The sequence below is a fragment of the Solanum dulcamara genome, chromosome 4 (genome assembly GCF_947179165.1).
Source record: "Solanum dulcamara chromosome 4, daSolDulc1.2, whole genome shotgun sequence".
In the NCBI taxonomy this organism is placed as follows: domain Eukaryota; kingdom Viridiplantae; phylum Streptophyta; class Magnoliopsida; order Solanales; family Solanaceae; genus Solanum; species Solanum dulcamara.
In genome coordinates, this window is record NC_077240.1 from 77,030,603 (window position 1) to 77,044,268 (window position 13,666).

The 13,666-nt window shown below is 34.4% G+C and overlaps 1 pseudogene; it reads left to right on the plus strand.

Annotated features, from left to right (window-relative positions):
* Positions 1 to 7,313: 7,313 nt before the first annotated feature.
* LOC129885135 (60S ribosomal protein L29-2-like) lies at positions 7,314 to 7,622 on the plus strand (annotated as a pseudogene).
* The last annotated feature ends 6,044 nt before the right edge of the window (positions 7,623 to 13,666 follow it).

Consider the following 13,666-nt stretch of genomic DNA (forward strand, 5'->3'; position numbering starts at 1 on the left):
ACTACATGAGGCTGGCGCGGAACTAAGACTTGATATAGAGGTCTTCCAAAAGAAATAAAGTTTCAAGTATCTCAGTCTATTATTTGAGGGAATAAGGAGATTCACGAGGATGTCAGTCTCCGTATTAGTGCAGGTGGATGAAATAGAATCTCATCCGGAGTCTTGTGTGATAAGAATGTGCCACACAAAAACTTAAAAACATGTTTTGCGAGGTGGTTGAGAGACCAATTTTGTTGTAAGGGGTGGAGTGGTAGTCAATCAATAACTCTCACATTCGGAAGACGAAGGTTGTAGAAATAAGGATGTTGCGATAGATCTGTGGACATATATGAGATATGGGATTAGAAATAAGGATGTTCGGTATAGGATGAAAGTAGCTTCAGTGGAGGACAAGATGCGGAAAGCAAGGATGAGATGATTCGAGTATATGAAGAGAAGACACACAGGATCCCTTAATGCGAATGTGTGTGGGGTTGGCCATAGATAATCTCAAAGGTATATTGAAGAAGTATTAAGGGAATGTTAATAAACAGGACATGACACATAGTCAGCTTATCGAGAACATGATATTGGATATGAGTATATGAAAGTGTGAATTAGGATGGGAGGGTAGTAGGGAGTAGTGCATTGTCTTGTTGTCTGTTTGTATTAATAGTTGTAGTATTTCTCTTGTAGTTTTTTATTAATCAATTTTTGTTACTATTTGTTATTTATTGTACCTCAATATTGTATTTTTTATTGTACTTCTCTTCGGTTACTAGCTACTATTGTTGTTAGTGTTTGTTGTGTCTTGTACTTCATTTACTTTTTTTCATACTACTTTGAAATGTCTTCTTAAGGTGAGGGTCTTATGGGAAACAACTTCTCTATATTCGAGGTACAAGTAAATTATGCCACACATTATTCTTTCAGACCATATTTTGTGGACTAGACTGAATGTCATTGTTACCGTACTCTTGTTTATAACAATTAAATGAAATTTAAACATCCAATATAAGATTGTGTATATATATATATATATCATCACCTTGATATAACAAACATGAAATTTTCAGACATACATTATGATTATAACAAGGTTTGAGTTATATGTTTCATAACATCAAATAAGTTTAATTTTATTGTGTCATTTGAAGATTGAAACATAGTGAAGTCTATATTTCTTTTTGAGAGGAAACAATTATAACTTTTAGAGACTATCCTTTATAATTACAGTTACGTCAAAGTTGATTGATGATTTTTGACCTCCAAATCTAAGCTATACGAGTAAAGAGGGGATTTTTAATTTTCAGCTAATCTGTGCATGAATGATCATAGACAAATGTCACGCCCCGAGAGGGTACCCTAGACGTAACCGGCACTCAGAAACTATTTTTGGCTCCCAAGCGAACCACATAGCCTGATCAGACATCCGTTCATCCATTCAATCAGCGGAAGACTTAAAATAAGAGGAATAGTCGATAGGCAACTCAAATCATCAATCTAACTCAAAGAATAAAGGTCATGGGCCAATAATTCAACTCCAATATTTGCCATTTAAAAATAGTTTGACAAGAATAATTCAAGGAATGAAATACTCAATCGATCCATCACTATCTAGTCTATGAAGTCTCTATCACTACTATCTAATTGGTGCCAATGACATGTTCATGGCTACCTCAAATCAAAATGAAAGGGGCTAACTCGACGTAAGAATACATAAGTGGTGTCCTCTGAATGTAGGGGAGGACTCACCAATACGCTGAGTGCGAATAGATCCCCAATGATGCTCCTATTGACGATCTCTTAAACCTGTTTCTACATCATGAAATGATGCAGGTCCAAATGGATGTTAGTACATAAAATATACGAGTATGTAATATGGCAGAATGGAACATACCTCAAGAAAGAATAACATCGGTCCACATATCTCAAATCAGAAAGATAAGAGAGACTCAAATAAGGCGTCATAAGTCTAAAGTAAGAAAACAATTTAGACAGAGACCAATCATATACCATACAATCCAATCCAATTATGTATAATATAGTTCAATCAAATCATTTACAATTCGATCCCTTTCAATCATGTACAATCTGATCCAATCCAATCTAATCACATACCATTCTATTCAATCCAATCACAATTCATCTAATCCAATCCAATTACATATTGTCTAATCTGATCCAATCATATACCATCAACTCAACAATCAACTCAAAGGTTTCAACTCTATAAATATGCAAATTAAATTATGCAATGTTTTACAATTCAACTCAATCATCTACAATCACCATCAAACCAATCATATCAAGCACAATCCATTCAATTGGAGTTTCTCTAACCGACAACTATCACCATATGAGCGAGTGATAGTCCAACAATTCGACATTGTTGCCACGTCCGTCCCTACTTTGCCAGTGTACGAACGATCAACCAATCATGGATTCATAACCAATCAAGTCCTATCATGTCAGGAAAATAAAATGGGAAGCATCCGACTTTAACGGTTCGATCTCATGGGAAGCATCCGACTTTAACGGTTCAATCCCCTCCTACGTCTGGCGACACAGTTTATTGGTTCGAGTAGGGACTATACTCTTGCCCAATTCGGTACTCGATACTCCTCCCAAGACTCAATATGCTCATATCTACCAAGTGAGTAAAATACTCAAAATACTCATTTAGTCTCATTGGACTCTTTTCAAATCAACTCATTTAGTCTCATTGGACTCTTTTCAAAACTCAATCAAATCTGGCCTCCTTGGACCTTCTTTCAAATAGACTCATCTCAAATCATCAAACTCTTCTTTTTAAAATTTATACAATCTCAACTCAATCTCAAAAATTGGCATTTTTAAAGTAAAAATGCTCAACTCATTTATACTCAAAATACTCATGTTCAAAAATAATTAAAAGACTTCTCAAACTCAACTCAAGAATACCATCAATACATATTAATTTATATGCAAAGATCCACTTGTAGTCCATAATATGAAAGATAACTATTTAGTAACTCAAGTCATTAAAATCATCTATCAATTTCTAGCATATGAAATATGCTAGGGTTTAGGTAAATTTCAAGGAAAGTCTTCCTAAAAGGTTCAAATTCTTCACAACTCCTATCCAACACATCAAAGGGCATATGGAAGAACTCAATCTATATTTTAGGTTAGCCTTACATACCTTAGAGTAGATTTTGAAGAAACCTTGTTGTTGGGTCTTCAATGGGAAGCTTGAATCCTTAAATTTTTTGAGGGCAAATCTTGTTGGAGATGTTTGGAAGAGAAGAGAATGGAGATTAGGGTTTTTAGAGAGAGGCACAAGACTGAAAATATGGTCCAAATCGTCCAAGGCTAGAGTATATATAATTAGGGAAAAAGTCCAGTTTGCCCTTCCTCAAAATCTAGAAAACTAGGCAAAAATCTCCTGCTGGCGCTATAGTGGCGCGTCGCGCCACTGCAGCGCCAAGCCAAAATAGGCTTAAAACCTGCACATCTGATAGTGGCATGTTGCGCCAAGGACCAAACTACTGAGGCTGTTTTATGGCGCTATGGCGCGTCGCGCCCTTACAGCGCCAAGACTAAGTTTTCTGGGTTCTGAAAAATAGGCTTAAAACCCCTACAAGCCTAATAGTGGCGCGCTACGCCAGGGACCAAACTACTGAGGCTTGTTCCTGGCGCGATAGTGGCGCATCGCGCCACTGCGGCGCCAAGCCCAGGTTTCCTGCAGTTACAACCCAGGCCTGAAATTCCTGCAGTACTAGTTCGTCTTAGGATAGTCATAACTTTTGATTCCGAACTCCAAAAACTACAATCTTGGTGGCGTTGGAAAGAAGAATCGAAGACCTTTAATTTGGTAGGTCGTGGACCACCCAGTTCATTATATTCTAGGAGATATGGTCGTTGGAAGTTGACCCTTATACGAACTCATTCGGAAACTTAGTCGAAACTAATTCTTTGGACTCGACTTTGTGTTAGAGATCCCTTATGACCCCTAAACACATCTAACACACTTCAAATACTTAAGAATTAATCCTAACTCATATATATAATTACAAGTCCTTCGGTTTGAATCTACACACACGTGGAGAAATGTTTGAGTCTTTGCGGAAAAAATTTTGGGGTGTTACAACAAATATACGAAACGATAAAGTTTATTTAATACGAAGTGAGCATCAAACTCGACACACGACACTTGATATATGAATTTTCAAAAATTTACAAATTAGTAAAATAGAAAGCAACACAAAAAATTTAAACAATGCATTAACAATTTCACAAAATTAAGACAAATAAAAGAAATTGTATCACGTATAAATTATGCAATTGTTGAAGTTATTACGAGATACAATTCAACCATAACGACTTAACTTTCAAATACTTAAAAAATTACAATGTAATAAAAAATATATTATGAAACTATATACTTTATCTTCCTAAAATAAATAATCGATAAACTTTATCTATACGATAATTTAAAGTATTACTCTTGCGTGAATAAATATAGAATTGTTTTAAAATAATACAATAAATAAGTTTGATAATGTTGAAAGACGTGAAACTAAATATGAAGATCTCCAATAGCAAGTGTAAATATAAAATTTGACTATCTATTCATAGAAAAAAGGTCAAATAATATTCACCTTGCAATGTTTTAAATTAGTAAGAAATATGCAATTAAATAAATCGATTTTATTTGAGTTTGCTTTGATTTGATTTTAGATTTTTAAAAACCGATAGTATTTGATTTGGTTTTGATTTTGTTCGAAAAAAATCGACGAATTATTTACGTATATTTTATTGTTATACATACATGATATATTATTTTTATAAACAATTTAAAGATCTTATATATGTTTTCATCAAGATTTATTTTTAATCTATTTATAAAAGCAAAAATGCCCAAAATGAGAACATTTATCTTATGGTTTCGTGTAGATGATTGTCTATGACAATTCTTAGTAGAACTAGAAATGTCATTGTCTCTCTCTTCCTAAACCAAAATGATGAATTTTGAAGCTTTATTCACAGTAAATTTAATGATCAAAAATTCTGTAATGTCAGCCGTTCTAACTATTTTTCGTTTTGAATGGATTGTTGACACTCTTGCCCCGTTTTGATTGAAGAGTTTTTAAAAATGTTATGCGTGGTTAACAACCGAATAATTGAATCAAACCGAGCCGAAACCGATAACAACCAAACCAATAAATGTATATTATATTTGATTTGATTTTGAGAATTTGAAAATCGATTAAGTTGATTTTATTTTAGTTTTGACCAATAACAAATTCAAACCGACCCGTAAACACCCCTATTTGGGAGAAAAAAATAAATGAAAATTATGTTATTATATAGACTAAATTTGATAAAACTCAATTTTTTAAAGGTAAAATAATTATTGAAATGGTAAATATTGTTTTTATTTGACTCAGTTTTTTCTTAAATAATCAAGTTAACCTTCAAATTGGCTATGTCAACAGTTTCACATAAGAAAAAAAAAGCTGAAATTAATATGAATATAATTCAGTATATTGTTTATCTTGATTAATGGTTAATGATGTATCAATAAGCGATATGATGAGATAAATGAAATTTTACAAATTTTTAGCTAGAAATTTCACATTTAAAAAGAGAGTTTTTTCTTTTATAAGTAATATATGATTTTGATTTGAATTAATCAAATCAATATGTATAAAGTTTGTCAGGACAGACCAATCCAATTCATAAAAAATATAACTCGATCAGTATGGGGTTGGGTTGTTTTATGGGTTAGAGAAATCGATTTCAACTGGTTAAAATTTTAGTGGGCTATATCTTGTTGGTATCGAGTAAATATCAAATAATTATGTTAAAAATAATAAATTTTATAGACCTAGTGTTTGAGGCATTGAATTGAGAAAATCTTCATATTTAAAAGTATTCTACAATATATTTATTTTGTAATTATCTTGTAAAGATAAAAGTTGGCAATATTGGAGTACATCAATATTCAAACAGTAAAATTAATTTCATTTGACTTACTCTTCTTTCTCTTTCTTTTTTTTCCAACAACTTTATTCCCTATTCAAATGCTTAAATTAAAGAAAGTTGTTACATCTAATTTTCTCCAACTACTACCATTTGCAATTTGAAATTAAGGTCTTTTTCTTGCAACTAACACTCTTTTCTGAATTTCTTTTATTAGATATTTTCTACAAGTGCATATTTCTTTTAATTCAATTCAAACAATTTGATTACAATTTCAATTGTAATAGTCATTGTTGGTGTTAATTCATTTTATTGATTAAAATAGTATTTTAGTTTTTGGATAAGGATGGATGAGGGTTATATATCGATAATCTTTTAAATTATCAATAAATTTTATTTAGACATTCAAGTCATGACATATTTCGATTAAGCGTTTAAATAAATAGTAAACTATTTTTGTTAGACATCACCATTTAAAATTTGAAAAAGCTTTTTTATGCGGTGTCACATGCTCATTAGAATTAAATACTAATTAGTGGTCTAAAAAGTTATTATCTCACCAAAAATTTCTCATAAATTTACTAATGACTATTAGGGGGCGTTTGATATGAAAGTTAAGCGATAATAATTCTGAGATAATATGCATTATTATTTTGTTCTATATTTGATTGGGGATATTAGTTAGTCCAAATTATTTATTTTATTTATATCATAATATCGGGATAAGTTATAGCATAAATATGATAGAGTAACTAATCATATCTCAATCCATGAAATTAAATAATATTTGAGTATATTTAAAATATTTTAAATTTTAAATTAAAAAATTTACAAATCTTCTTTGCTTATTTCGCGTCAAATAAAAATAGGATAAGCAAATTATAACAGGCAAGTATTAAAATAAATTTAAGTCCATATTAATTAGGCCATCAAATAAATTTTATTAGACTGCCCTACATCATTACAAAAAGGCTAGCAAAATGACATTAAAGGGTCCCAATAAGGTTGGCAATTGTGCACACAATATACACAAGTACTTATATTGGAGTATTTATTTAGGAGCCGCTTGGTTATGGTATAAGAGTCCATCTAATACATGAATAATTGCTTATTCGTGTATTAATTTTATATATTGTTTAATTTGTAAATAGAGTAAAAGTTATTTTTGTATTAATATTATATAATATTTAATTGGTAAGTTTCAAATTTTGTATAAATATTATTCATGTATTAATTTTATACAGTGTTTGATTGTGTTTTAGTAATTCAATATAATTAATACTCATATAATTTATGAGGAAATTTATGTATAATTCTATGCAGAGTAGAAAATTGAATAAATTATGTGGGCATTAGTTATACATGGATTAAAAAAATAAAATTACATATTTATCCCTAATTTGTTTATAGGAAATAATCCAATGTTACAGCAAATTCTTGTTCATCATTGAAAATTCTAACGCCGGCGGCAATTTGATTGTGAGATCGAAGACCAAAAATGGTCAAGTCAAAGAATCATACCGCACACAATCAATCGTACAAAGCTCACAGGAATCAAAAAACTGAAGAGTCACCTTCACAGCTCCACCAAAGGAATGGATCTCAAGTTCTTAAGGAACCAAAGTTATGCTAGAAAGCACAACAAGAAGAATGGCGAAACTGCAGTGGAAGAATAGACTAATCTAGAGTAATATGGATTTTCTGGATTTCTGTTTATTGTTGTTACTGTTATCCAAATTTTGGGTTTTTAATTTTGTTTGTTATGCAAATATAGTGGCTACTTATCTGAACTAGTATTTCATGATTTCATCAAGTATGGAAACCAATTTTACTGTTTACTCATGGTTCTTTGCAATTCGTTTTATTATTAAAAAAAATGTTACAGCGACATATTGGATATATATATATTTTTTTTTTTATGAATAAAAGCATAACAAATGTCTATTGAATTGAATATACACACTAATGAACAAACAACTAGGCAGTGATTTCAAAAATTTTAGAACCTTCTTGGAGATTGAGTATTTTCAACTTTGTCTCTTCAAATGTATCTGCATAATGCGAAGATATGGTTGTTTATCAAGTATGCTATTATTCAATTGTTATAATTTTAGATTTTTTTTTAAAAAAATTATTGATTTATAATTAATAAATATTTAATAAAAAATAATTTATGTACTGTAATTTTCACGTAACTAACTCCTACATAAATAATACCTACGTAATTAATACTTCCATAATTTATACCTGCATAACTTATTCCTACAGAACTAATACTTGCATAACTATAACCAGTAATCAAACGGCTCCTTAATGCATAATACACAGTCAAGTATTTTAAATTGTCAAAATATTTTAATTAGACACTTGAATTAAAATTTTCAACATTTCAATTAGGCACTTTTATTTATTTATTTAGAAAAAATATTGTGCTTTTTCGTTCATTTATTAAATAGTCGAGTTAAGGCTCTCTTCTCTCTCCTCTCATCTTCCAATGGTAAGTGACTCCCCCACCCCACCCCCAACCCCCCTGACCCCCCCCCCCCATCTCCATCCCACCTACACCCAGGCCAACACCTCCCCTAGCGGCCTCCGGCGAAGACTATTTCCGGCCAGATCTCCCCCCCTTCTGTTCTCTCTCTTTATCTCTTCCTTCCTTCTTCTTTGTATTTTTTTTCTCTTCTCCTTTTTCCTCTTTGACTGCGATCGAAAATCCTCCACCAGTAGATTTTCGGGCAGTTTTTGCACAGGTATTTCGGTGTTTCCTGCGAGTGAACAGTTTCTGGCGAGTGAACAGTATTTCCGGCACGTGAACAGTGTTTCCGGTGCGTGAACAGTATTTCCGGCACGTGAACAGTGTTTCCAGCGCGCGAATAATATTTCCGGCGTGAACCAGGTTCTTTTCAACTGGAGTTGGTACCTCCGGTTTCCAAATATTCTTTGTTCATACACTTGTCGTTATATTTTGCTGACTTTAGACCATTTAATACTTTAGTAGTTCATACGCGTTTTCGTGGCTTTGGATAGTGATGGTGGATTAGGGTTATGTTCTCATTTAGGGTCGGGGACGAGGGTAAGGAGGGGTAAATGGGTTAAAGGAGAGTCTAGACTAAGAGTAGGTTCTTGGAACATTGGGACGTTAACGGGAAAGTCAATAGAGCTAGTTAAGATTCTTAAGAAAAGGAAGATTAATATAGCTTGTGTCCAAGAGACCAAATGGGTAGGTACTAAAGCTAAGGAGGTAGACGGGTATAAGCTTTGGTTCTCTGGTAGATCAAAGTATAGGAATGGGGTAGGCATTTTAGTAGACAGTGATCTAAGGAATCAGGTGGTGGATGTTAGGAGAATCACTGATAGGATGATGTCGATTAAGGTGGTCATTGAAGGGACCACTTTGAACATTATTAGTGCTTATGCGCCGCAAGCGGGCTTAGTAGAGGAGGAGAAGAGGCGCTTTTGGGAGGATTTGGACGAGTTAGTGGGAAGCATACTGCCTACTGAGAAGCTTTTCGTGGGAGGTGACTTCAATGGGCACATCGGGTCTATTTCGGAAGGGTATGACGATGTGCATGGAGGCTTTGGTTTTGGGGACAGAAATGGAGGAGGAGTTTCACTTTTGGAGTTCGCAAGAGCTTTTGGGTTGGTGATAGTTAATTCGAATTTTCCAAAAAAGGAGGACCATTTGGTAACCTTCAGTAGTTCGGTGGCTAAGACTCAGATAGACTTTTTACTCCTTAGGAAGGATGATAAAGGTCTGTGCAAAGACTGCAAGGTCATTCCGATAGACAACCTTACAACCCGACATAAGCTCTTGGTAATGGATTTAGGGATCAAGATGACAAGGAAGAAGAGGGTCGGGAATGATCGACCTAGGATCAGATGGGGGAGTTTGACCACGGCTAGTGCTCTAGAGATGGGAGAGAAATTGAAGGACACGGGGGCCTGGAATAGTAGTGGGGATGCGAACAGTATGTGGGATAGGACGACTAGTTGTATTAGGGTTGTAGCAAGGGAAGTGTTGGGAGTCTCGATAGGCAGTCGTAGTCGACATCAAGGGGACTGGTGGTGGAATGTAGAAGTGCAAGGGAAGGTGGAAGCAAAGAAAATAGCATACGCGAAGTTGATAGAAAGCACGGATGAGGTGGAGGAGTGGACGAATAAGGAACTTTATAAGATGGCGAAGAAGGAGGCGAAGTCGGCTGTTTCGACGGCAAAAACGATAGCTTTTGAACGCCTCTATGCTGAACTAGAAGAAAAAGGTGGGGATAGGAAATTGTTCAAGCTAGCCAGGGCGCGGGCGAGAAGGGAACGCGATGTGGACCAAGTGAAGTGTATTAAGGACGAGCATGGAAAAGTATTGGTAGAAGAGACTCTCATTAAACAGAGGTGGCAGTCATACTTCCATAAACTCTTGAATGACGTAGGGGACAGAGACTTTGTATTGGGAGATTTGGAACATACAGAGAGGCGTCGCAATTTTGGATATTGCAGGAGTATTAAGGTCGAAGAGGTTAAGGGTGCTGTTCGTAGGATGCGCTGGGGAAGAGCAACCGGACGTGACGAGATTCCTGGGGAATTTTGGAAGAGTGCCAGCTTGGTAGGTTTGGAGTGGCTGACTAGGTTATTTAATGTCATCTTTAAAACGGCAACGATGCCCGAAGAATGGAGGTCGAGTGTAATGATCCCTCTATACAAAAACAAAGGGGATATCCAGAGTTGCAACAACTATAGAGGTATCAAGTTACTAAGCCACACTATGAAAGTGTGGGAAAGAGTGGTGGAGATGAGGGTGAGGAGAGGCGTGTCTATTTCAGAGAACCAGTTCGGATTTATGCCGGGACGCTCAACTACAGAAGCCATCCATCTTATGAGGAGACTGGTGGAGCAATATAGGGAGAGGAAGAGGGACTTGCATATGGTATTCATCGACTTAGAAAAGGCCTACGATAAAGTTCCAAGAGAGATACTATGGAAATGTTTGGAGGCTAAAGATGTACCTGTGGCATACATTAGGGTGATCAAGGACATGTATGAGGGAGCCAAAACCAGGGTAAGGACAGTAGGAGGGGACTCAGAGCATTTCCCAGTTGGGATGGGGTTGCATCAAGGATCAGCTCTAAGTCCATTTTTATTTGCCTTGGTAATGGATGCATTGACGCGACAAATTCAAGGTGAGGTGCCATGGTGTATGCTTTTCGCGGATGACATAGTCCTGATTGATGAGACTCGTAGTGGAGTTAATGCTAAGATGGAGGATTGGAGACATACCTTGGAGTCTAAAGGGTTTAAGCTGAGTATGACCAAGACAGAGTACTTAGAGTGCAAGTTTAGTGAGACACCTCACGAGGTTGGCGTGGAAGTTAAGCTTGGTGCCCAAGCTATTCAAAAGAGAAGTAGTTTCAAGTATCTTGGGTCTATCATGCAAGGCAGCGGGGAAATTGACGATGATGTCACACATCGTATTGGGGCAGCGTGGATGAAATGGAGGCTCGCTTCCGGAGTGCTATGCGATAAGAAGGTGCCACCACAACTTAAGGGCAAATTCTACAAAGTGATGGTTAGACCGGCTATGTTGTATGGGGCAGAGTGTTGGCCAGTTAAGATCTCTCACATTCAAAAGATGAAAGTTGCCGAGATGAGAATGTTGAGATGGATGTGTGGTCACACCAAGAGCGACAGGATTAGAAATGAGGCTATTCGGGACAAGGTAGGAGTGGCCTCGGTGGAAGACAAGATGCGGGAAATGCGACTGAGATGGTTTGGGCATGTGAAGAGGAGAGACACAGATGACCCAGTGAGAAGGTGTGAGAGGTTGGCTATGGATGGCTACAGAAGAGGTAGGGGTAGGCCGAAGAAGTATTGGGGAGAGGTGATTAGACAGGACATGGCTCAGTTACAGCTTACCGAGGACATGACCTTAGATAGGAGGCTGTGGAGGACCCACATTAGGGTAGAAGGCTAGTACATAGTATCGTTATTCTTCCCTATTCATAGGCGCACTAGCACATTACAATTCCTTGTACTCTCATTTCTGCTATTTCTGTTACTATTTATTGCTTTCAGTACTTTTGATTACTCTATTTTATCTGTGATGCCTTCGTGATTTATTTTTCTATAGCGCTTTGAATTTTTTAACTTTATCTGACCCCCTTTTCCGCTTTTTTTTTGAGCCGAGGGTCTCTCGGAAACAGCCGTCCTACCTTGGTAGGAGTAAGGTCTGCGTACAATCTACCCTCCCCAGACCCCACGTTGTGGGATTTCACTGGGTTGTTGTTGTTGGTTGTTGTTGTAATATCACATAGAAAATATCTGAAATTTTTATGACTTATTGAGACGAATGTGTATAATAAAAAATGACATTTTCACATGATCAACGTAATAATATATTTATATATATATATATATATATATATATTTATTATTATTATTATTATTATTATTATTATTAATTTTTATTTTTTTTGGAAGACCAGGATAACCCACAACCACCACAATCTTTGTCATAGCCTCTATCCTCCGGGTGAGCATTTTGTAGTGAATATTTCGTGCGCATTGGGTAAAACTAGGGGTGTCAAAATGAGCCAAAATATAGGTAACTCGTCCAACACGTCCAAACTTTTTGGGGTTTGGCTCAAGATAGCTTGTATTGAGTTCAATCCAAAACCCATTTTAAAAGGGAAAAATTACTTAATTGAGTGTTTTTAAAAAATAAATTACTGATTTTAGCGATATTTTTTATTTATTACAATTTATAGCAATACATAGCAATATTATGATAAATCTACACTTGTATTAAAAGTGAATTATGCATACAATATAAATGTATTATAAGTGTTTTAAAATATATATTATGTTTGTGTAGTAAGAAACTGACATAATATATTATAAGTCTATTAAAGTATGTGATAAATGTATTATCCATCTATAAAATTTGTATTATATATGTTTTATAAATAGTTCTCTGCAATATGTATTAAAACTGTATTATAAATGTATTATAAGTGTTCAGTGAAAAAAATTATTGTTATAGATGGTAAATATTTTCTTAATATTGTATATTTATGTAAGTTTCACTTTTAAAAGAATACTCAATTAAGCCCAACTTAATCTTTAATTTCAACCAGTTTTAAGACTCTTTATTTGCATTGGTATAATGTATGTTCTTATATTAAATGTATAAAATACTATCTATTTTATATCTTTTATGATTAATCTATCCATTTGTAAATTTTTATTTATATTTTTTTGAGTTGAAACTCAAATTATGGTTATAAAAGATAAATAATAATATGTTAAAATTATTGAAATTAAGCGGGTTAAATTGGACAGGTCATGACTCAACCCCAATTTTAGACCATTTGAGTCCAACCCATTTGAGCCCAAAGTAAATTTGGGCGAGTCATGATCTAATCCAATTTTTATTTTAACCTATTTTAATATTTTCAATTTCAACTCAACCCGCTTATTTGATACCCATAGATAAAACTCTCATTGTATAAAATAATATTTATATTGACAATATAAAAAAAATTAAATTTATTTTATTAGAAGGAAAAAAAAAAGGAAGTGCACGAAAGTTATGGTCCCTTTTTGGATCCCTCTTAATTTATAATATATGCTTTTAATGAAGATTCCTTCTTTTTCTTGGTTTTATATACCGTTATGTTCCCCATTATCACTTCTCTTTTATTGTTCCTATTTTACCCCTGTACGATCTTCA